The sequence below is a fragment of the Schistocerca serialis genome, chromosome 4, assembly GCF_023864345.2.
Source record: "Schistocerca serialis cubense isolate TAMUIC-IGC-003099 chromosome 4, iqSchSeri2.2, whole genome shotgun sequence".
Lineage (NCBI taxonomy): Eukaryota > Metazoa > Arthropoda > Insecta > Orthoptera > Acrididae > Schistocerca > Schistocerca serialis.
Window position 1 is genome coordinate 107,011,009 of NC_064641.1, and position 26,013 is coordinate 107,037,021.

The 26,013-nt window shown below is 46.0% G+C and overlaps 1 protein-coding gene across 4 annotated transcripts in view; it reads right to left on the reverse strand.

Annotated features, from left to right (window-relative positions):
- The window catches only part of LOC126475254 (histone deacetylase 5), a 454,388-nt gene that overhangs the window by 143,548 nt on the left and 284,827 nt on the right, over window positions 1–26,013 (reverse strand). For all 4 annotated transcript variants that reach the window (XM_050102967.1, XM_050102965.1, XM_050102964.1 and 1 more), the window contains one exon: window positions 739–864. The gene's annotated coding sequence lies outside the window, so the exon portion shown is untranslated. The remainder of the gene's footprint in view (window positions 1–738; window positions 865–26,013) is intronic.

Sequence of the window (26,013 nt, forward strand, 5' to 3'; positions counted from 1 at the left end):
CTGAACAACTGTGGATCCCACTCTGCATATCCGAGTCGTCGGATTAATGCTGTTATTATGTCGCGATATGAAGATTTTATTTGTCACTTGCCAAAAAATACAGTACATACTGTATGTTTAATTTAGAACACGTACTGGCGACATCTGCTCGTCGAAAGCCTCTAGGTCAATTCTTACCCGTCTCCTGTGTTTTAATTCACACGCGGGATGCGGACAAATGTTATCAGCAAGCTTTAAAACTCTCCCAGTATGTAGTTGATCTACTTCTATTTTCAAACACGTCGGGTTACTGAGACAGGGTCATTCGCGCACTCATCTATCGGTTGGATGACTTCAGGTGCAGAAACGTCGTTCACGTGCACCTGGTGACAACATGCCTCGCGCAGCTGCGGCCTCTACGAACAGTACGTTGCCTTTGGGATCACATACGTTAACGGGGACGATCCTACCTCACTTCTCTTAGGTATATCGAACGGTAGGTTTCTCTTCTGAAGCACTCTACTTCTACACAAGTCACCTTACTGAGAGTACTTGTGCAAATTTTGCTTGCACGTACCGTCTCGGAATTTTAACAGCGAACAAAACCGTGACGCGCAACGCCCCTCTTGCAGCGTCTGCGCCGGTCTTCTCTATCGCACCTATTAATCGGTCGCGGACTACTTTCGCGTCGCACACGTTCCGTGGTTATTTTCTCCTCTTTGCGTAACGTACGCATTCCGGAAGAAGAGGAGGACTCACCGTTGTGTGGCAGCGGCGGGGGCGGCAGGTGCGCGAAGGAGACGGCGGCGGGGGCGGCGGCGGCGTCCGGCCGGGGATGGCAGGGGCTGGCCGCGAGCGCGGCGGGCCGCAGGGGGCCTCCCGCTGCTGCAACACCACACATCACATCACAAACGTATCTCTGCTTACGGCACAAACTGCTTTTGCTGCGCCAGTTACGAATTACACTATTTGCTCTAAGAACAGAATGTCACTTGCTGAACTACATCCCGAACCCACCCAAAAAATAAGGGAAACTGGAGGTACAACAACTGCTCTGTAAGGGGGCTCATATCGAAACGAAGAATTCGGCATACGACAGTACATAATCCTGTCGCAAGTTCGAGGCCAGTCAAAACACAGCTTAGTCTCTTGTGGAGAAAAGGAGATAGCCAGCTAAGATTAACACTTCATTACAATCGTGGGTTAATTTATTGTTCTCTCGTTTACAGCTGCGTTTCTACTGCAACGTTGCCACTCTGCTTCTGTGTAATCTTAACTCAGGCTGTGCTTTCGCATTGTGCAGGCGCGTGCTAAGCCACGACCATTATATACGCAGTACGTTTCAGCTGAGGTCGAAATCTCCCCCACGAAGTTACAAAAGTTAGTATTCTTGTTTATTATCACAAATTGTTTTGTACCGAACAGAGCGGCGTTTGAACGGTGACCAAATTCTCGAGTTGCTCTTACGTAGTGGAGACTCATGACTTATCAGATACACCGTCCGCCCCCGGTAGCTGAGTGGTCAGCGCGACAGAATGTCAATCCCCCGGTTCTATTCTCGGCTGGGTCGGAAATTTTCTCCGCTCAGGGACTGGGTGTTGTGTTGTCCTAATCATCATCATTTCATCCCCATCGACGCGCAAGTCGCCGAAGTGGTCAACTGTTTACCCGACGAGAGGCCCTAGTCACACGACATTTACTTTATCAGATACACCAGTTGCTTTTCAAAATACAGCCGACTGTAGTGACAATGATACAGAAATAGCTCATCATCAAACTTACAGCGAAACAGAGGCCAACGAAGAGGCAGCAGAAGAGAACTTTCGGAAAGAAAATCAAGAAATAGCAAGATATGTGGTTTTTTAAAATGGAAAACACCGTTATAAATGGTCCAAAACCTAACTTGTCAATTGTTTGAGTCATGGTATTCGCTCTTTACCGACAATATTCAGTAATAGCTTATTTAATAGAACACAATAATTAAAAAAATAATAAAACTTTCAGAAAAGAGTGCGAGCTCTGCCGGCCGGTGTGGCCGTGCGGTTCTAAGCACGTCAGTTTGGAACCGCGTGACCGCTACGGTCGCAGGTTCGAATCCTGTCTCGGGCATGGATGTGTGTGATGTCCTTAGGTTAGTTAGGTTTAAGTAGTTCTAAGTTCTAGGGGACTGATGACCTCAGTAGTTAAGTCCCATAGTGCTCACAGCCTTTTGAACCTTTTTTTTTTTGCGAGCTCTGTATTTCCAACTTATACTAACTAGGTGTAGTTAAAACGAAGTCATTTCTAGGCATATTATTCCTTTCTCATGTATTCAGATCCAATCACGAAAATGTACTAACGTTATATTATACCGGCGGAATGCGACAAAATGTGTCCAGAGCTCTAACGAGCTACAACAGACTTTTACGAGGGGCGTTCAGAAAGTAAGCTCCGATCGGTCGCGAAATGGAAACGACTATGAAAATCCGATAAAGCTTTGCACAGATGTGTTGCGTAGTGTCTCTAGTATAACCCCAGTTAGCATCACGTCGCTCTTCTCATTTCTGAGCTCGCAGTGAGTGCGTAAAGATGTCTAGAAAATAGTGTCTCCCGCCAAGTACGAGGGCCTGGTGAGAAATTTCGCCTGAAGCTATGCAGCTAACATTACATAACTGTCGTGCTGTTTCTTCTTCAAGACAATTCTCAGCCGCATTCTGCAGGGGCAATGAAGATGCTCCTGCATCGTTTTCAAATGGAAATGTGAGATTACCCACAATACAGTCCGCAATTGTCTCCCCCTGAGTTTCATCTCTGGTCACATGAAACGTTTTGACACAGACAACGAGGTGTAGGCCAGCGTGGAGAATTGGCGGAAAGCACTGGCGGCTGCCTTCTATGATGAGGCTATTGAAAAGTTGGTACAACGCTATGACAAAAGTCTAAGTCAGAACAGCGACTACGTAGAGAAGTAGCTGAAAGGTGTAGCTAATTGTTACAAGTAAAACATTTCTGATGTTCACTGTGGTTTCAATTTGGCAATCAATCGGAGCTTACTTTCTGAACAGGCCTCGTATTTATTTTGTCTGCTTTGAGATTTGATCACATAAAGATCCGAGAAGCCCAAAAGGAAGCAGAGCGACTAGTTTATGGACAACTGTAAAGCCATTATGTTTGCTCCAAATATGCGACTTTTAATGAAATGTTAGTACCTCTGAGAGGACATTGTTTCTGTTCAATATATTTTAAATCAAAACTTGCAAAGTACGGTCTGAAAATTATGTGCCAATAAGACGCAAAGACTCATTACTGTACTTATTGTCAGCTTTCGTAAATTCGGGCAAAGGGCAGACATAATCGACAAAGAATTCAGTTTGCAGAACCTATTTTTCAGACATATAAGAGGGTTACTGCTGACAATTGCTTTTCATCGTTCGATGATGATGATGATGACCACGACGATGATAATTTGTGGGGGGAAATCCCCAACCCGGCCGAGAATCGAACCCAGGACCCCGTGATCCAGAGGTAGCAACGCTAGCCACTAGACCACGAGCTGCGGTCATTATTCGAGTTAGTACGTGCTTTGAAACAGTGTGATCTCATTTATGTTGGAACAATGTGGAAAAATAAACGAGAAATCCCGAAAGAGATTCGGCCAGAGATATCCGTACGAGTTCACTCACTGTGTGGATTTATTCGTAATAAAACTCTGGTATCTTATGTGTCAAACAGAAATAAAGCAGTGGTTATAGTGTCATCGATGCACCATTCACCCGAGGTTAATTCACAGTCATCCAAACCAGAAATCATCGAATTTCATAATTCAACTAAAGGCAGTGTGGACGCAAGTGATCAGAAATGTGCAAATTATTCAGTGACCTAGGTTTTGGCCAACAACAGTATTTGGACCACTGTTGAATATATGTACGGTAAACAGTTTCATCATATTGAAAGCATCAAAGAAGAATAGCGAGATGGTGCGTCGAGACTTTATAAAAACAACTCGGCATGGCATTTATGAAGGCAAATATGGAAGAGAGGAAAATTAATTCAGACATTTTTTTCTATAGGTTTCCTTACTGCAAATATTTTGGAAACGAGGAAATGATAATAGGATCGTCGAACCTGCAGTGCAAGTCCAAGAGGGACTGAGTCAGCCAAAACAGACAGAGCCGGCCGAGGTGGCCAAGCGGTTCTAGGCGCTACAGTCTGAAACCGCGCGACCGCTACGGTCGCAGGTTCGAATCCTGCCTCGGGCATGCATGTATGTGATGTCCTTAGGTTAGTTCGGTTTAAGTAGTTCTAAGTTCTAGGGGACTGATGACCTCAGAAGTTAAGTCCCATAGTGCTCAGAGCCATTTGAACCATTTTTGAACCAAAACAGGCAGATTACACGAGGCCACATACATCCACGACTTAAAGACAAGAGAATTACCAAAACATATTCTAAATGTCAAAAATACATGTGCATAATGTATTCCATTGACACATATATTTGTCTTCACTCTGATGAATGAAAATAAGTGCCATTATTTAGAATAGGTTACTCTTCGTTGTTGTAGTTGATTCGTTCATGTACTACCTATTGTCATCTTTTGATTGAAAGGAGTTGTATGTGCTTTCTTTATAGTTTACTTAACTGAGCATTATTTGAGTTTAAAAAATGTTTCTGAACATTGCAACTACCCCAAGAAGCTACTAACGTCAGTCTAAACAGCGAGTGTAGTTAACAGTCAGTCGAAAGCTGGATACAACGGCGCGAGAGCCCCATTCGACAGCGTTTACTCTACGCTGCAATAGGCATTCACGCCGTGTTCGTCTTGCCTTTCAATTTCATCTCACTTCTTCGATGTTTGTGTGAAAAGTTTCAACGTCGTCGTTATCAACCGTTATCACTGTACTCGAATTTTCACACTCTTTCAAATGACATTACAAAGAGGAAAAAAAAAAAAAAAAATTCCTTCAATATCTGAAGGCTTAAGCGAAGTAAACAACACGGACCACTGCTTACTATCTTGTGTCGAAAATTTCCTTTCGATGCTTTGAATGGTTCACGTAATGAAACAGGTCCAGCCTTCCGTGTTTCACACTGTATCGTCACTTGCTTCTTTTTCGTTGCACATTAAGGAGGTTGCATGTCAGCTTTTACATTCTTACTGCTAATCTGCTCCCACAAAAAAAGGTCAAAATCGAGGATAAAAACACGAAATTTCTATTTGCCGTGATGAATACTAGATTGGTCTAAATGTAGACAAGAGTAAGTTATTACAGACGAGTAGGAAAGAAAAATTGCGTAATTTTCGAATACAGCGTCAGTACCGTGATGGTTCACACAGTCACGTCGATTAAATAGCTTTGCGTAACGTTTCAAACCGATAGTCGACTTCGGTGTACGGGGACAATTTGACGAAAGTGTAGATCGTCTACAAAGCAGACCGCATACAGAAAACAAGTACTGCTGGAGTGTTTGGAATCGCCATCAAGTCATAAAATGAAGACAGCGAACCAATTCAGAGGCGGGCTGCTAGATTGCCTACAGGTAAGTTCGAATAACACGTAAATATTACGCAGATGCTTCCGAAATTCAAATGAGAATCTATGGAGGGAAGGCGATGTTATTTTCTAGAGACACTATAAAGAAAATTTAGAGATCCCGGCATTTGAAGCTGACTGCCACACGATTCTATTGCCGCCAACATACACTGCGCGTAAGGAGCACAAAGATAAGATACGAGAAATTAGGGCTCATACGCAGGCACATAGATAGTCGTTTTTCCCTCGCTCTATTTGCGAGTGGAACAGGAAAGGAAACGACTGGTATTGGTACGAGAGATCCTCCGCCATGCACCATTCGGTGGGTGCAGAGTATGTCTGTAAATGTAGAAAAAACTCTATAATGTACATAAATAGATAAATTTCAGATGGGTTTTGACAGTTACAAAGAATGGATGGAGCAACGGCTGACAGACATGCAGCCTTCCAAACAATGTTTCTCGAGCAGAGAAATACTGATGTTTTCAACCCTAAACTGTAGCTGACTATTCGTGAGAATTAGGAACGCTTCTATAGTCGTGAGTAGGTCCGACAGATCGTGTTATTTTGAAATGATAATAAAAATAAAAGTACGTTTTATTTTCAAATTTGTTAATTAAATTTTGAAATTAATAATGTAGTATTTAGCCAAATCAACGATCGTAACTTCCGTTTTTCGCTCTAGTTTGTTCTTAAATCAATCTGCACTATGAAGACACCATCGAAAAGAAGGTAGAAACCACCAGGTAATGACAAAACTCTTACTTAAATTTTAAAATGTGTTTCTTTAAAGGCTTCAAAACAAAAGTTTGAAATCTTCTTCTATGAAAATTTCGACAAGGTCAAAGTGAGTCTAGTTACAAACAAGAATTGCACAGTGGCTTAGAAGAAGTCACGCTAATAAGTAGCTTGCACTTAGCACAAAATTATACAGTGTCAGGATGATGCGTTATCATTAACTCCTTATCATTGTATAAAAAGGCATTTTTTGAATTGGTAGTCGGAAGGTGATTACGGGCTAGCGTTGAATTTTCGCCAATTTCATCTTCATACCTACATAATTCATCGTTCAACCAGTACTCTAATATGCTACGTTGACTTCCAGGAACATTAATTTAGAATTGCCATTACAAACATCCGCGATAAAAAAGTGAAACAGAAAAAGTAACAAAAAGAAATAAACCGCATACCTACAGCCGCGGCTCCAGTGTATCCGCGCGTACGCTGATACTCGCCTTACGCCGTCGGCAGGCACACTGGGCGTTGAACGTGCCCAGTTTTTGATTTCATAGCGTGGAGCAGCACGTTAGGGAGTCTTTCCGAACGCGCAGAGCAGCACCTAACATGTCAGATATTCTGAACGTGCGGGTGAACGTGGACCAATGAGATGACAGAACGCCACCTACGTCAACGCACGCCATCTCCTTGGATGCAGAGTTGTGAGGCGCCATATTGGCTTCTATTTGTAGCTGAAGCCCGGATGTATACATGCCGTTTCTGAGACCCAGCAAATTGGGGAGCTCTCGAAAACCCTCCGATAACTGTACGATGCGTCGTAATAAAATGATAAGATACGTTACATTCTGTGTAAAGGAGTTACTGCAACTTGCGTATTATGAGGGTTGGCCACTTGAAATTAACAGCACGTTGAGGATCCATTGTTCTTGGTACAATTTTTTTAAAATTAAATTTCAATTAGTAACATAGCAACAGTTAAAGCTTTCAGGACAGGATAACAAACTAGATATGGTCTCCTAATACTTGTGATCGCGGCAGCGCAATGAGTAGCGTCACAGTTTCATGGCGAAAGTTTGAAGTGTTGATAGTTTGCATCCCACTACACCCAACAATTTTTTCTTCCAACCTTCGGTTTTTTAATAGGTTCTGATACTTTCTTATTAGTTTAATGTACGTACATGCTAAAATTTTCGATGTTATGTAAATATACGGGCGCTGTTTTTGAGAGATGAGTTTGTCCGAATGTCTTAATCTACAGAGCCCCTTGCACTACTTGCAGTAAGATATTTTGCCCTTTTTAGGTTTTTGTGATTCACTTGTAGAGATTCTGCTACTGAGGAGGAACAGTAAGAATGACCTTAGCGTTGTACTAGAAAGTGACAATTATTAAATAATTTTTATCTTACGGGGAGAAGTATTCTAAACTTGTATCGCACTATTTGTAACGGAACTTATATAAGCCAAAGTCCTTATTGAGCGGACGTGAAATTTACGCCCGTCCATTTCGTAAATAGTGTGATTTATAGGCCAGATACGGCCGATAACTGCCGCTGGAGCGCGTTGCGATCGCGTACACCACGTTGGTGCCGACGTACCGTGCGCACAAGTCGCATCGTTTCTGAGCGTTCAGCAGCGCGTTGAACTCGGCACGCTCAACGTTCACGCTCGACAGCGCGGTCCGTGTGACGACGGCTTTAGGAGCAGCTCCGAGCAAAACATATTCGTCACACAGCGCCGTCTTCGACTTACGGCCAGAAGGTACCTACGATCGGGAGAGTTCTGGCTCCCGCTACCATTTTTACACACGTTCAAAGACTGAACAGTGTTGTACTGGACCCACTACTACAGTTAAAAGAGTTAAATACTCGATGCGCCGTCCAGCCTGGACTGAGCGACGTGAAATTACGTCGATATTCCATATACAGCGAACACTCCACCATTTGACTGTGCCGTTCCGTTCTGTCCCATTTCCGTGTACACGAGCAGAGCAGAGGTGGACAGGGACCTGGCAGGGCGGCGGCAGCTGAGTTGGCAATGACGGCGCACAACAGGTGAGGGCGCCCTCGCGTGATGCCGAGGCGAGGCGAGGCTTGGCGGTCAAGGCCGCGCCTGCCCGCCGCCACACCGCCGCGCATTTCGTACCTTCCGCAACTATTCGACATACCTGAGCACCGAGCGGCAGGTAAGTCTCCTCATTAGGAAACCAGTGGCCAAGTTGTAAAGTATACACTGTACAATCACGTACAAGGTAGAAAACAGCCTATGGGATTAACACTTTCCACACTGAGCCGTTTATACATGTTTTGTCCCTGCACTTGCAAGCATTTTCATGGACTTTTTATCGAAGTCGTGTAAAAAATATACAGATAGTAAACCATTTCCGTTAAAGTTTAAAACTTCTTCTTTCTAATGCTGTAATACGATTTTTTTCTGAACGTAAATATTTTTTCTAGAGTTATGAAGGTCGAATGTTTTTCCAAAAAAGGGAAAAAAATCTAGCTTCTAAACCCACGATTTTTAATGTTTGAAAGAAATAAGCATGTACAAAAGAACATATGTTATTGAAAAAAAGTGAGTAGAAGAAAAATTCGATACGGAAGTGTAGCCCTTTTTTATCGAGCACAATTTATTCGGTATGGTACTCTTTGAAACGGTCAAGTACGCAGAGACCAACATTCCACTGCTTATACCACCACCGTCTTTCTTTTTTACTGTTTCTCATTTCTTTGTTTCCGTTACCCACACACTTTACAGCACACTACGGCATTTTGTTTACATGCTGCAGCGGGGACCTTTTCTGGGAAGTGTCGCCCAAACACTCTGTCTGCCTTGGTGAAGGTCCACCGTGTGAATCCTGAAGCCCCTCCACACCACCGTGAGTTGCTAGCTGTTTACCTAAGGCCTTCATAAAGCACATAACAGATGTTGTCTTTTTGGTTGTTAGTTTGTACACAACCCAACTACTCACTATTGCAAAAGAAATAAAGGAAGGAAAACACTTTTCCACCATTTCAGTGCCCGCCGGGGTGGCCGAGCGGTTCTAGGCGCTACAGTCTGGAACCACGCGATCGCTACGGTCGCAGGTTCGAATCCTGCCTCTGGCACTGGTGTGTGTGATGTCCTTAGGTTAGTTAGGTTTAAGTAGTTCTAAGTTTTAGGAGACTGATGACCTCAGAAGTTAAGTCCCATAGTGCTCAGAGCCTCTTGAACCATTTTTGAACCATTTCAGTGTCTTCCGACATAAAGGGTAATAGCTTAATAGCTGGTCAACCCTGTCTAGTCCAGTTTTACCATCGCTATAGTCTATTACAACATGTGGTTTACGTCTCTCTACTTGCCGTTCCTTGTTTCTGGTACTAGTAACAGTTCAAGTTCCTCGATGTTTGGTTGAAAACAGTACACAACCCTGGTTGATTCCCATTTTACCGCAAGTAAATATCCCTTCCTCCAAAACGTCGTTTCCCCCCATTCTAATCTTCACAACCTTCATTTCATTAGGTAGACCCTTCCTCTTTTCCATTACAGTGCATTCAATCAAAGTTTTATTCTACCACACATAGCCCAACACGGCAGAGGTTTGCGTGGATCCTATCCATATCAATGCAGTGTGCTTTGCCAAAATAATCTCCACACAACCTCCCAATTACTGACAAGATAGAGTTATCTACATTGTTTGCTTTACCTACGTAAATGTCACAATTCACAGCATAACCTGTTATTGAGTCACACAGTAAATAAAGTTTGATTCTGTATTTGTATGGTTTGCTTTTCATATACTCTCCGAATCCTATTCTGCCTCTTAAGGGGCATATTGCTTTTTCAGTTGTGAGGTTCAAGTGTGGTTTGAAGTTATTATTACACCTTGTCACAAAAGAACTGAGGAAAAGCCTAATACCGTGGATCATGTCCTGGCTGAACTCGTTTTTTCTGTGATGTTGTTCAAGTGCAGCATAAACAAAATTGAAGTAAATCTGTCTCTACTCATTTCTCTGCTCGCCCACGAAGTATTTACAAATGCATCCTTTGACCAATAATAATTTGTTTTTGGCAACTTAACTACAGTCATATGCAAAACAATAGAGAAAAACAAGTATATTTCATGTATGTTTTCTACTGACTACCGTTGCCACATAAATTTCCTTTTCATAGACTACTACTAATTCATTTCATCCATTTTTTCTTCTGCATATCTGTTTGTTTCAACTTTTAATGTTGTTATCATCTCACTGTCTAAAAACGCAGAGACATCAGTGACCACGTTTTGCGATATATCAGGGCAAGCGCCTGTTCTGGATCCCTCATCTTTATTTGTCCACGAGTCAATAAATAACGATATAAACCGCTATAAAAATATCAAAATAATTTGAGTCAACATTCCTTCTCTGCCCCGGAAAAATCACCAAACATAACCATGCTCCTTACAAAACACAAACACGGTTACGCCCGTGGAAAACGATCGCACGGTGTCAACGTCCAAGCTGCAGATTTATAGTGATCTCTGTCGGAAAGTAAATAAACTACTCTTGACGCCAGTTCAGTTGACGGCAAACGTTTTCGCATTACAAACGCCCAGAAACAGAAGTACCGTACAGTTCAAATGGCTCTGAGCACTATGCGACTTAACTTCTGAGGTCATCAGTCCCCTAGAACGTAGAACTACTTAAACCTAGCTAACCTAAGCACATCATACACATCCATGCCCGAGGCAGGATTCGAACCTGCGACCGTAGCGGTCGCTCGATTCCAGCTGTAGCGCCTAGAACCGCACGGCCACTTCTGCCGGCGTACCGTACGGTATAAGGACTCTGTCCAAAGAGGTGTGCTTGCGAGAACGTATTGCGGATGGGCTTAGTGTGGAACAGGTGTTCGCTGCCTCCTGAACAACACGATCTTAGCTGTCTGTCACGCTGCAGTTGGCACCTACTGAGATCAATATTCACAAAACCGCGAATTCAGCAGCACAGAGCACGATTCCTTTATGTATATTTTGTCTGTATGGGGGGCTTCTTTCATTCCAATGTACAGAATTATTTAGGAAGCCGTTACCTGTCAGCGTATAGGTAGTGAAACATGGTTCTATTGGAGCAAAGGTAACCGAATTAAAATTTAATCAGCGTGGTTTCGGGCTTCAATTGTGACTGTTAAGATTTTTTTGTCATCCCATCTTTCACCTCTAACAATGAGTCGTAGACGTGAAAAATAATACTCTGTGCGGTGGTTAGGAACCAGCATTTATCCGTCGAATCCACGGCAACTGATTAAATTTAACAGAAAGATAGGGCTGTACCACCTCTAATACGGCTGTCGAGGAAATCATTTTAGTTTTCAAACTAACCTTCGCGTCGATGACTGGTTGACATCCGAGCTACATTGACATTAAAGTGGGGAGAAAAGAAAACTGAACAGAATTACTGTTCTGAATTCGATGCGACGCAAGCACGGGAAAAAGTCGTTGCATTCTGTTAGGCAGACAAGCCAGAGTAATCTAACACAGCGAGAAATGAAATAGACTGTGCTGTTTCGCTTTACAACACGGTACTAGACAACAGCAGAAGGTAAATGCACACTGTCTAACAAAAAGTAATGGCTTCACTCACGCACCCAAACATCATTAGAGTTGCAGTTCTCTGACAAGTAGAACGGCCACTAGAATGCATCAGGTACTGAGTGATCACTGTGAAGAACACGGAGACGCCGCGTATTCGTGTAAATACCGCTACCAGCACCTGGCACTGTTGGGAAGGGGCCGCATAATCAGCCTCCATTTGGCCAGCAGGTCCAATAGTGCAATAGCCACACTTGCGGGGCATCCGGGTCCGGGCGTGACAGCGACCCGATGTGGACTGCATTGGAATGTGAGGACAGGCATACGCGTCGTCGAGGCTCCAGTCCGTCACATCTGCCCATCGAAAGGTAGCATCGCCGGCCGTGTTGTGCGCCCAGCAGGCCGTAGGCCCATCACATCTGCGCCTGCCGTCGCAGAACAAGTAACGTGGGAGACAGGGACTGGTGACGAAATGTGTCAGCAATGAACCGTGGTTCCGCAGTAACTCAGATGACCGTCGTCGGCTATTATGGTAGCGACCTAGGGAGAGGTCCCATTCTTCCAATGTGTTGCAGAGGCGCAAAGATGTTACTCCGGGCGTAACGGAGAGGGGAGCCATCGGATAGGACTCGAGGTCACGGCTGGCAATGACAGAGTGAACTCTGACGGCTCAATGGCCTCCGCGATGTTGCCGTACTCTCGTGACCTGCAAGATCCCAGATCTGTCCCCGACAAAACATTTGTGGGAGTAGCGCGAAGTCAACTCTATCTCAGAGCCAGTATCCGGGGTACCGAGGACCATTTACAAGAGGTGTGGACCAGTTTGCGTCAGGAGAGGATACAACGGCTTTAAGACAGTCTTCGCAACCAAATCAGTGGACGCATCCGAGCCACAGGAGTGCAACGTCATGCTAGTTCTTTGTTAATCTGAGTCGCTTTTTTAATCATTGAAATAACAACAATATGGGAATTTTGAGTCCGCCTTGATGCAAAAAACTAAACTAGTTTCGGCGACAAATATCAGCATCATCAGTGGGTTCTTTAAATCTAAAAATGCAGAAAAAAGCACAGTTATATAAACACAGTAACACATTATAACATTTTTACTGTTGGTTTTTTGAATTAAGGGTTTTCTATACATACTTTCATACTACCTTATTTATTGTGTATTATGGCATGTTTTTAGGAATTATTGCCGCTGTTTCCGGCATATTTCCTGTGCTTTTTCTGTTGCTTTTTTTTTCTCAGCGTACATCATGTCATCTGCAACTGTGCGAGCGGCTGTTAGTAAACGAATACTAAAATGTGAACTTACGTATGTCAGCGTTATACACTTGGGGTGGAGGTAGTGTTGTGGCACACAGCTTTGGTGTATACTGGGCTGTTACTTAGTTATTCGTGCACTCACATTCGTTGGATGGCATATAGTTGATTCTATACACAGAAAAACTAAACTTTCACTTGATCCAGGATATAGAATCAGCTACATGCCGTCCAACGAACGTGCACGAGTAAGTAACAGCCCGGTACACACCAAAACTGTATTCTACAACACTACCGCAACCCCGGGTGTAACCTGCTGACATACGTTTACTAAACGGCCGCTCATTCAGTTGCAGATGACATAATGTGCGCTGAGAAAAAACGGCAAAAGAAAAAGAACAGAAAATACGCCGCAAACAGCGGCAATGATTCCTAAAAACATGCCATAACATACAAAGTACTACCAAAGTATGTACAGAAGCCCGCCCGGCTAGCCGCGCGCTCTAACGCGCTGCTTCCCGAGCGTGAAGGCGTGCCGGTCCCCGCCACGAATCCGCCCGGCGGATTAGTGTCGATGTCCGGTGTGCTGGCCAGCTTGTGGGTGGTTAAGACGGTTTTCCATCTACCTCGGCGAATGCGGGCTGGTTACCCTTATTCCGCCTCCACTACAATGTGTCAGCGATTGCTGCGCAAACACCGTTTTAATGTACGCGTACACCATAATTACTCTACCACGCAAACATTTGGGGTTACACTCGTCTGGTATGAGACGTCCCGGGAGTGTCCACTGGGGGACGAACCGCACAATAACCCTGGGTTCGGTGTCGGGCGGCGGTGGGGTGGGTGGATGGACTGCTGTGGCCTGTTGGGTTGTGAACCACTGAGGGCTACGACGGGGCGAAGCCTGTCCGTCGTTTCTAGGTCCCCCGGTTTAATACAACTATAGAAGCCATCTTTCAAAATACGAACAGCAGAAATGTAATAATGTGTTACTGTGTTTAACTTCACTATTTTCTGTATGTTTTAGATTTAAAGGACCACTGATGATGTTGATATTTGTCGTCGAAACTAGTTTGGGGGAATAAATAAATAAACAAATGAAGTGTTTTGCATCAAGGTGGATTCACAATTCCCGTATTACTGGTTTTCTATGCAAACACGGACCAAATGGAAGAGTTCCAAGACAAAGTCGCTGAAATAACATCACATACTCTCCCAACAGGTGAAATTTCATTTAGTTTGCTCTACCCTTTGTTGGCGCAGTGGTTAGACACTGGACTCGTATTCGGGAGGACGACGGTTCAATCCCGCGTCCGGCCATCCTGATTTAGGTTTTCCGTGATTTCCCTAAATCGCTACAGGCAAATGCCGGGATGGTTCCTTTCAAAGGGCACGGCCGACTTCCTTCCCCATCCTTCCCTAATCCGATGAGACCGATGACCTCGCTGTCTGGTCTCCTTCCCCGAAACAACCAACCATCTACCCTTTGTGGGTGTTTTATGTTTTGTCGAGCTACAGTTGAGGGCCACAGACACTACCAATAGAAATAGTCTGGATAACTGAGGCAAGCTATCCCCTACATTTTAAAATATAAATACTCATTATGAAATTGTAGCACGATCCGCCGTCTGCGATAACTCTCATAAATACGCAATGTACGAAACACTGCAGAATGTAACCGCACGACTAGCAAGTACATTCGATAACTTGCAGTTGTAATTGAGAGTAGTAGTTGTAGGTCAAATTAGCAAGTGTTTTACTTTCAACCCAAGACACTGGAATTGATCGGGTTATAGTTTCACTTTATTGGCTTTTTGTTCGTAACAACACAGTCAATTAAGTATGAAAATTAACATTAACATTTTAAGATTACATGGTAATTCATAATTAAATCATTCAATTTATTTATGCCTGATATTTGTACGAATATTTTTAATGAGACAGGTCAGTGAACGCAAAGTTAGTTTTTACGATTATTAAAGACAGTCGAGTCCAAAGTATTCTGATACGTCGTACAATTTACAAGCAAAACCTAGAGTTTTTGTCCTTTCTTCTCTTAGCTAACCTGCTGTTACATTGTGTATTACGATACGATTGCGAATTGGGGTTTTATGTTTGTTGTTAGGGAATCTGCATTTTAACGACGTTTTTCCACAATTTATTTTAGTGCAGAGCATTTGTAGTGCGACTGAATATAATGTGGTTCAGATCTGTTTACTCATCTACTAGATGTTCACCTAATGTGGGGGAATCTAACTCCGATCCTATGGCGTGCACGGAGAAACACGCGCGTTCAAACTTCTTGAATAACTGATGTAATATGTTTCCTGTGCCTGTATTTAGGTCCAGATACGAATTTATTTTGGGGTTGAATTTAAGCTTACTACTTTCCATACTTTTTATTCGCGGCAGCCGGCCGGAGTGGCCGAGCAGTTCTAGGAGCTACAGTCTGGAACCGCGCGACCGCTACGGTCGCACAGATTCGAATCCTGCCTCGGGCATGGATGTGTGTGATGTCCTTAGGTTAGTTAGATTTAAGTAGTTCTAAGTTCTAGGGGACTGATGACCACAGCAGTTAAGTCCCATAGTGCTCAGAGCCATTTTTTTTATTCGCGGCACATACAGATATGGTACGAGACGAAGTTCAATTTAGTTAAATTTTGCAACAGTAGGGATAGCTCTGATCAGAAACGACACGAGGATTCACCATTAATTTAGAATCCATGTTCAGAATAGCTTCTGGACTGTCGGCGAGGAACGCGACCATAACGTGTTCGGCCTGTCATGCCCCTGTGCAGAGGATTAACGTTTCTCATCACATTCTTTTCGTCAGCAGTACGTTGTCCGATCCTGCGGAGAACAAGGATATTTGAATATTTAGCGCCACATTAGCATGTTTTTACCATCAAAACAATATAAATGTGCGTGTATTTGATTAGATATAAAGTGAGACAGTTGTGTACACTTACATAGGCGGCGTATTGTCTCGCTACGGTCGTTGCGCTTTTCGTGACAATGTATACGATGATGCAGTGCCAACAGCATACTACAAATACACTATATGATCAAAAGTATCCGGACACCTGGTTCAAAATGACTTACAAGTTCGTGGCGCCCTCCATCGGTAATGCTGGAATTCTATATCGTGTTGGCCACCCTTAGCCTTGATGACAGCTTCCACTCTCACAGTCATACGTTCAATCAGGTGCTGGAAGGTTTCCTGGGGAATGGCAGCCTATTCTTCACAGAGTGCTGCACTGAGGAGAGGTATCGATGTCAGATGGCGAGGCCTGGCACGAAGTCGGCGTTCGAAAACATCCCAAAGGTTTTCTGTAGGATTTAGGTCAGGACTGTGCAGGCCAGTCTATTACAGGGATGTTATTGTCGTGTAACCACTCCGCCGGCAGGCCGTGCATTATGAACATGTGCTCGATCGTGTTGAAAGATGCAATCGCCGTCTCCGAATTGCTCTTCAACAGTGGGAGGCAAAAAGGTGCTTAAAACATCAACGTATCCCTGTGCTGTGATAGTGCCACGCAAAACAACAAGAGGTTCATGCCCGCCCGACCCCCCCCCCCCCCCCCAATGAAAAACGCGACCACACCATAACACCACCGCCTCCGAATTTTACTGTTGACACTACACACGGTAGCAGATTACGTTCACCGGGCATTCGCCATACCTGCACCCTGCCATCGGACCGCCACATTGTGTACCGTGACTCGTTACTCCACACAACGGTTTTCCACTGTTCAATCGTCCAATATTTACGCTTCTTACACCAAGTGAGGCGTCGTTTGACATTTTCCGGCGTGATGTGTGGCTTATGAGCAGCTGCTCGACCATTAAATCCAAGTTTTCTCACCTCCCGCCTGTTATTTTACTTGCAGTGGGTCCTGATGCAGTTTGGAACTCCTGTGTGATGGTCTGGATAGATGTCTGCCTGTTACACATTACGACCCCCTTGAAATGTCGGCGTGTCTGTCAGTCAACAGACGAGGTCGGCCTGTATGCTTTTGTGCTGTTCGTGTCCCTTCACGTTTCCACTTCATCGGAAACAGTGGACCTAGGGATGTTTAGGAGTTTGGAAATCTCGCGTACAGACGTATGACACAAGTGACACCCAATCACCTGACCACGTTCGAAGTCAAATGGTTCAAATGGCTCTGAGCACTATGGGACTCAACTTCTGAGGTCATCAGTCCCCTAGAACGTAGAACTACTTAAACCTGACTAACCTAAGGACATCACACACATCCATGCCCGAGGCAGGATTCGAACTTGCGACCGTAGCGGTCTCGCGGTTCCAGACCGTAGCGCCGTTCGAAGTCCTTGAGTTCCGGGGAGCGCACCATTCTGCTCTCTCACAATGTCTAATGACTACTGAGGTCCCTGATATGGAGTACCTGGCAGCAAAATGCACATAATATGAAAAACGTATGTTTTGGGAGGGTGTCCGGATACTTTTGATCACATAGTATAAATCATTGTGGCACGATAGCTGGAGATGGGCACGATAGCCGGAAAGCGGTTCGGGATTGAAATAAAGCTTTCCAGTCGCAGCATCTGTGGGGCTGGTTGCGCTATTCAGCAACAATCCTAGGCGGCCGCGTAGCTGGCGGCATCCAGCACGGCTTCCAAGTTGATCGGCAGCCGCGGCAGTCGCGCCCGCTCGCGGAGTGTCCTAGACGAGTGCGGTTAAAATGACCGAGTGTCAAAAGACGTTTTACTATAACTTCCTATGAGGTGAGGTACACACATGCATAGTCCACGAACTGGAGAATCCTCTCGCCGGAGAGCTGGTTTTACTGAACGGAGCACAACATCTCCAGCCACTACTACTTCCCAATGGCGTGCTAGCACGACCTCCTGGCTCAACAGCTCTATGTCTGCTCCATTCCCTGGATTCCGACGTACTCTGGTCTTTCAGTTGAACAGGTACCGGAACAAGTAAATCACTTTCTCTGTTGAGGACGCTGTTGAAAACAGAGCGCTGACTGAAGGAGCACAGATCAGGAAATTTTGCTCCAGTGCCATCCCGATCGCACGTAGTTATGCACGTAAGACCAGAGTTCGCCTTTCACGGGAATCGAAATACTCGTCCGGGAAAATGGCAGAGCATAACGTAAATTCCACACCACTGTTACACGGGCGAGATTTTCTGCGTTACTCCGGAATCAGCAATATCGAATCTACAAATATAGTCAGTAAGACGGATTTCGATGTTACCAGTATCGCTTTGCCTGTTGCACTGATTAATGGAGCGCGAGAAGAGACCGCTGGCGAACTTCCGCGTGAGCCACAGTTCCTGTGACTACTCGGCGAGCTGTACACGGGCGGCGAAACACACGCTGTCGACTCCGCGGCGCCTCGGCCCGTCTGTTTTGCTCGGCGGCGGCTACTCCCCCGCGCGTGGGAGTGGCCGCGCTCTATTCCGGGCGCTGGCGTCTATTCCCGCGGCGGCGTCTATTCCCGGCCGCTAGACGCATCGCCACCGGCCACCTGCCCGCCGCTCTCGGCTCCGGCTCACTCCTGCCCTGTTCGGACGCGACCGCACTGCGAGTTGCAGTGGGGACGGAAGCTCCGTAGAAAACTTAGAAGATCTCACTCATCTGGTTGACGCATCTGCTGAGAATTTATCGTCCAGTGTCTACCTCTACTCGTGTATAAACACTTACTCCGCAAATCATTGCACAGAGCGTTGTTCTGGCTCCTTACTAAAAATGCCAGTGAGATTTCTGTCCCATTTTTTTGCGTATTAGCGGTGGAAAAAGTGACTGTCTACTGTCTATATTCCTCGGTACGCGCCGTAATCTCTTATTGCCACGAAACCCGCTAAAAACGTACGATAGCACTAGAATTACCCTACAATTCCTTCGAATACCGGTTCTCTAAATTTACCCGACATGTTTCCGAGAAAACTGTGCCACCTCACTTCTAAAAATTCCTTTGCATGCGTCCAATGCGTCGCTTTCTTTTATATGGTCTCTACTGGTCTGCTAACAATACCAGCAGCGTGTCTTACTCGTACGTTATCTCTTGACTGACTGAGGGGAGGTTACGGGACTAAACGGCACAATATCTCTTGCCGTGCCTACTTGAAACGGTACTGGTACTAGCTCACGACCTGGCACGGTTCACGTGCACCTGACAGGGAAGCAACGGCGGAGAGCCCGCGTGTTTTGTTTGGTCCGCGAGACAGCGGCGGCGCCACGTGGACGCGGCGGCGGCGGCGCGCGGCTATTCTGGGTCCGCTAATCTTATCTGCGGCCCGCCTAGCGCAGCTCTCGCTGCTAGCCGCGTCGCGGCTCTGTCAGACCGAGCGCTCTCGCGCTACTTCGCCGCCCGACAAACTCTCTCCTCAAAGTACTCTGCCTGGACATGGGAGAAAGAAGAATCGCCGCGACAGCATCCTCCAGTTTCCAGTTTTTCATTTTTCGACGAGTCGGGCTCTACGCCCATCCTTACGTGCACCTTCGTTTGTAAATCGCAGCCGCGTATCATAAGAGTCAAAGGGCTAGTACAAAACATTACCTGTGAATCGATACTCTACACAGTTCAGGTTGTTGACATACGTGCAACATGCCTACACGGCAGAGTGAAACTTCATTTTACTTTGCAGCAGTACAAACTTGCTTTTCGTGCGGTTTACAGTTACACAAAACGAGAGGAAACTTTCTTCATTTCTGTGTGACCACAGACTTGTAGTAACGAGCGAAATCACTCGAAGCACCACAAAAATGTTCGACCCTTAAACGAATTATGTCAACAATGGTACACACTCTACGAGGTGTGTTCAAAAGTAAGGTGACTTTCCATTTTAATGAAAAAATGTTTATTTATTCGTCAATATTAATGTTGTCCCCTTCAAAGTAAACCCCCTCAGATACAATATACTTGTGCAAACGCTTCTTCCAATCCTCGAAGCACTTCTCATAAGCACTTTTTGGTACAGCCTTGAGTACTTCCAGCGATGCAGTTTTTATTTCCTCAATCGCTGAAAATCTTCGTCCTTTCATAGGTCTCTTTAGTTCTGGGAACAGGAAAAAGTCGCAGGGGGCCAAATCCGGTGAATACGGTGGCTGAGGCACAGTGCCGTGTCGTTTTTGGCCTAAAAATCTCTCACAAGCAGCGATCAATGAGTAGATGCATTGTCGTGATGTAAAAGCCACGAATTGTTTTTCCACAATTCCGGACGTCTTTTGCGTATTGCTTCTCGCAAACGGCTCATAACGTCAATTTCATATTCCTTTTTGACCGTACGACCTTGAGGCAAAAATTTATGATGCACTGCACCACGGTAATTGAATAAAACTATGAGCAAAACTTTGATATTTGATCGAACTTCGCGTGCCTTTTTCGGTCTCGGTTCTCCGGGATGCTTCCATTGGGACCATTGGGCTTTGGTTTCGAAGTCGTAACCGTAAACTCGTGTTTCGTCACCGATTGTGACGCTTTTCAGAAAATCAGCATCATCAGTGACGTCATTTAAGAGCTCCTGAGCGATGCTCATCCGACGGTTCTTCTGATCAAAATTGAGAAGTTTTGGAACAAACTTCGCTGGCACCCGTCTCGTGCCTAAAACATCCGAAAAAATTGGATGACACGAGCCGACCGATATGCCAACATACTCAGCAACTTCTCTTACAGTAATTCGACGATTTTCTCAAACAATTTTCTTCCCAGCTTCGACGTTATCATCTGTTTTTCATGTGCTGGGGCGTCCAGAGTGAGGTTGGTCATTGGTATCTTCTCAGTCATCTCGGAAGAGCTTGTACCACTTGTAAATATTTTTTTTAAAACTTAGAACAGGCTCACCGTATGCCACTGTCAACATTTTACGTGTTTTAGAGCACCTGATTCCATTTTTCACACAAAAATGTATGCAAATTCTTTGCTCAATATTTTATAATAATCGAAAATCGACGAGCACACTAAAACATGGCTAACCTTTCTATCTGTCAAAAACAAACGAAGTATGCTGTACACCTGAAACTGTGAATGTATGTCCGAGAGATGAGTACCAACCTAAGAAAAAAAATCGATAATCGAATGTACGTTGTCTGCCCAATCTGAAAAGTTACACTTTTTGAACAGCCCTCGTACGTCTGCACCTCCTCCTCTCTACTCCTTAAGTGGGCTCACAACCTTTGTGGGAGCACGCGAGTGGCGAACCTGGAGCCCTCAGCCACTGCGGTACTTCTTCCTTTCCTGCGGTGCAGTCTCGCTCTCTGATTCTATTTTTCTCCGACTTGATCTGTAGGATAATACAACGTTAATAACCTAGCTTATCTACAGGGTACATTATTACGCCACACTTTGGTTTACGCATGTTCGCCGCCACAGCTGGGATAGAACTGCACATTTACAGAAACGCGGGCTCTGCGGGGACTGTCCCTGCCAACACCCAGCACAGTAGCCAGTTCCACGCGTGGTGTCTGGGGGCGTGGCTGTTGTTCGGGCTCTGCAACTAGGAAGGTAACGCACTACTGGTGCCCGGGCTGCTCCTTCCCTGCGCATGGCGGACAGTAGGTGCTTCTTCTCTTCTGGACAATGGCCACTGCTCTGGCTGGGTGGTGAGAGCCCTCGACCGGAAGGCAACATCGCAGCGGATAGCCGGCATTGTGGAAACACTCAAGTCACCAGTCGGTAGCCACGAGGCTTTGCCAGTCTCAATGCTCCAATGCAGATCGTTATGACCCCAACAACGAGTAACCGCTACCGCACATTCATTAGGAGAAATCCATTCCCTCACTAAACTGCGAAGTAGTTCTGTCTTAATGAAATAGCCAGTCCCCGGCGTTGCTCTGTCGCAAGAAAGTCGGCGATACACCTGTCAGCGCAGCATTCCAGAAGAGCCTGACATCATACGAGGTATAATTTTTCACAGCGACTTACTGCTGCAGCCGGATGAGGAATTACGGGAAAACTTTAGAGAAACGACATGTCCACTTCGTACGTTCAAGTCCGGTTATTTGCCCAATAACCATACGACAATTTCCTAATCGTGCGAATTACAGAATTCTTTTTCGTGCAGGTGGTGTCGAGTCACTAACGCCCGCCCTCGAATGACGTTTCTCAATTGGAATGCGCTTCGAGGCCCTCCTTCGGGACCTCCGCCAACCTACGCCCATCTTTAGTGTGCTTCCCGTCACATTTGGACGTCTGTTCCTCTCAGTACTTCCGCAGTTTCAGGCTGCAGCGGAAAATGACACTGACGGCTTTAAAACCACGCACAGGACGGGATATCCTTTTGCATCGCTTGCCGGCGGGAACAGCATTCGTTGCTTAGAACGAGCAGTGTTTTTACGGCGGGTCGATAGCCATTAAGAGAGCATGACACCGTGATGGAACACCTTTATTTTTAAGATTTTAAAAAATGAGGAAAAGTTGTTTCAGTTTTAAATCATAACACCAGAGAAATCGTGATAGAATGAAAAAAAAAAACATTAGCATCAAAATGTAGAAAAAAAGAATGCCATGCTATTAATAGTTTCGACGGAAAACAGTTTGAGAAAACGTGGTCTAGAGAAGCAATTACTCGTCCAGTATTCACTCTGACGATGCTGGGCGCGGATCTGAAGTTGCAGGTAAAGGCCCTGCTCATTCGGAGATGACACATCACTGACTCCCCTAATTATGATGATGATTGGTTTGTGGGCGACTACTCTAATCAACTGCGCGCTGTCACGGAGACTACTGCTACGTGGCGCTCTTACTTCAGTTTGTTCCAGAAGGAATCCACCGTCGTACGTCGCCTCGGTATTGTTCGTATCAGATCAGCGCATACTTTTATATAATTACCCCCCACGTAGTGGGTGTGGAGCCTTACAGACAGCAGCTCACATCCTGGCGCAACACCCCCTCCTCCTGTCTCTCCACCCAACGCACGGTCTTCGGATTCTTCGTCTCTAGTGTCGGAGGGCGAGGTATGCACGGTTTCCTCCGAGCGAGTGGCTTTTTAATTCTCAGACCTAGGTTTGACGGTTGTGGGAGGGACACCTCGCGCCTTACGCTGAGCCCCAGGGGACGCTAGACTGTGCTCACCTCACCCACTTACCAACCTCTTTATTTCTGTCATCTCGGGCCTACTGGTGCGCATTATGTTCTCTGTTTTTCCACTTTTACTTCTGCCTAGGAGGAGTTATTCACTTTTGTCTGATGGAATTACTTCTCATCTGTGACATCAATATTGCTTTCAATGCCTCATTTTACCACTCGTACATACTCTCACAATGCGATCAGACTTCTAACTCGTGGCACTAATTCCGGACGGACTACCTCACGAGTAACCTCGCTATTTACCCCTTCGACACTAAAGAAGCAACGACCCTGTTCCATTCCATTTGCAGGCGGCATGCGGGAAAAGATGCAGGAAGCAGCCTTCTGTATGAGCCCGAATTTCTGTAATTTTACCGTTGTGTTCTTCACGTAGGACACGTTTTGGAACAGGGAGTGACTAAGTTGCAACACTCGCCTAGAAAATCGAAAAATATTCATAATTCTGCGCCCCCGTGAGGCAATCGTGAATTCTTGCACGGTTTCCACAAAATGGATTTGTACCCCACGAAAGGATCACAAGTCCAAAAACGTTACCCTTTTAAAAACCAGAGGGTTCGCAACACTGTCTCGACACTTGGGTCGCTCCGTCAGTTTCGAGAGCAGACTGCGTGCCCCTTCAGCTGTCACTCTCGATGCCGCTAACAGCACCCCTTTTGAAAATGCTTGGGACTTTTCACAAATCTATTTTTAACATGTGCTGTGAAACATCTCACTTCCTGCGAAAGGAAGCCGCCGCCCCCCCTCCAACCGGCGTTCCCAAACAGCCGGACGAACCCCGCATGGGACGGCCAGAAATGCCACGTTACAACGACCGTGTACACCGCTGCGCCCCGGAAGTTCACTCAGCACATCATTTGGGTATCCGAAGTGATCAAGTTCTAGATGACAAAAGCGACCTTCGTCTGGAATAATTCTGTGAAACTGCTAAAACCCTAAATCGGAACGCACGGGTCCGGCAGCCTATTATCGGCACCTTTTACGACTCAGGTAACTTATCGTGCGCGTACAGCACCGACAGCTCACGGGATCGACACACAGTATGAGCTAGGCGTCGCAGACTCGACTGCTGGGAAACGCTCACACCGCCGTGCTATTCGGCAGTGTGGCAAACGCCGGTTACCTGCGATGGTCCGTCGCGTGGATCGTCGGCGGGACAGCGCGACCTCCCCCGGACAAAGTGCCGGTCCCACGAATAGAGCGGCGCTGCTGCCTGGAGTTTCCTCCAGCGGGCCGCCGTATATTTAGCTTTATCGCGCGGGCCAGCAGGTTTCTTCATAAACATCTCGACGCGGCTTTCACAACGCGCGCCTCGGAATAAACAAAGGCGCTATTTGTGGCCAAGGCCGCTGCCGGGCGGCGCGCCGCTTCCTGCCCGTGCGCTGGAGCGACACCACAGCGCTGTGCGGCTGCGAGTTCTGTGACGCATAACGTCAGAGCCTCTGTCAGATGCCGTCGTATAATGCAAGTTTTGGCGCTAACAGACTGTAGCACACTGCCTCGACTTCCGCAGAGGAATTTACCTCGACGTAAATAAACGTTGCGTATTGCTTATCAGAAAGTCAGTTCTGTTACACAACGACACTGGAGATGAAGCACTGCAAACAGTAGAAATCTTTAAAGTGCTTTGGGTAACAGTCCGTAGCTATCTAGAATGCAACGATCACACAAAACTTTGTTGTAGCAAAACGATAAGTTGAGATTCACTCTAAGAATTTAACGAAATATGCGGCGTACTCATGTTGATATTCCGACAGCATACGTTCCGAGGAGTCAGGCAGCGTTTGAGTTCCACACGCATGTCCCGAAGTCGTGCCGATAGAAATGAGGAATTACTCAGACAGCGGCTTGCCGGCACTCGTTCTTCCCTCGCGCCATTCGCGAATGAAACACGGATGAGGGAAACGATTCTGGCACCAGAACTACCCGACGCCCGCTGAGTACAATCTCCATCTACATTTACACAGTCCTTCAAAAGGCCGCTGGTACAGCGTGTTTCCGGTTTTGTGTCACCGCTCGTTGTGAATGCTTTGTTCGCCCTGTTCTGCCTATGACGTATATAGTATGAAGATGGCGAATGTACTGCCGAAATCGGCTACCACTGTAAACTAATTCTGCGACTGCGCTCACAGTCGAAGCGCCCTTTTCCTCCAGTACGCAGTTGTGAAGCAAATGTCAGCAGACGAACGCCTCTCAGAAGACGAGCCACACGCGAGCTAGCCCTAGCGCCACGCAAGTGCGGGCTTGACATTTGGACCCGGGCCACGCCAGTCGCTTATAGAAGGCGGCACGCAGAGCTGGCGTGGCGTAGCGTGTCCCCTATCTAGACATCTACACGTGGTCCGAGCACGGATTTTACTTGTCGCCCTTGCTGCAACATACGACAACCGGTCGGTTTCACAGACGGCAAACGGGTGTCGCTACCGTTGGCGCCTGGTGGAGGCACCCCGAGTTCCAGCCTTCTTATGGTCCCCTACACCACACAGGATTCTTGTAAAGTATACTCGGAGTAAAGAAATTTAGCTACCGACGTTCCAAGCTTTTTTCCTTTTGGAGCCCCGCGTGCTGTTCTGTTCTGTTACGCAGGGCCTCGTCACATACGTGTAGTTGGTTAATACTAGCCCCCTCCCACCCATCCCCACCCCATCCCGCGCGATTGCAATCTGACAATCGAACCTAGTATCCTCAGCTCCAGAGGTAATTCGTAAACGTATCACCGCCACAGATCAGTTCGTTCAACTTCATAAATCGGAATCTAGGTTATCGAAAGCAAAAAGCAAGGGAGTATCACACTCGAGGAACTCAGAAAGCCATATATGTTACGCCCAAAGTCCGAGAATGGTCAGATCGCGACTTGGCCGACAATTTCGCACTTTGGCCGAAGTCCGATTACCTGAAAGAATCGGCGAATATCCGAC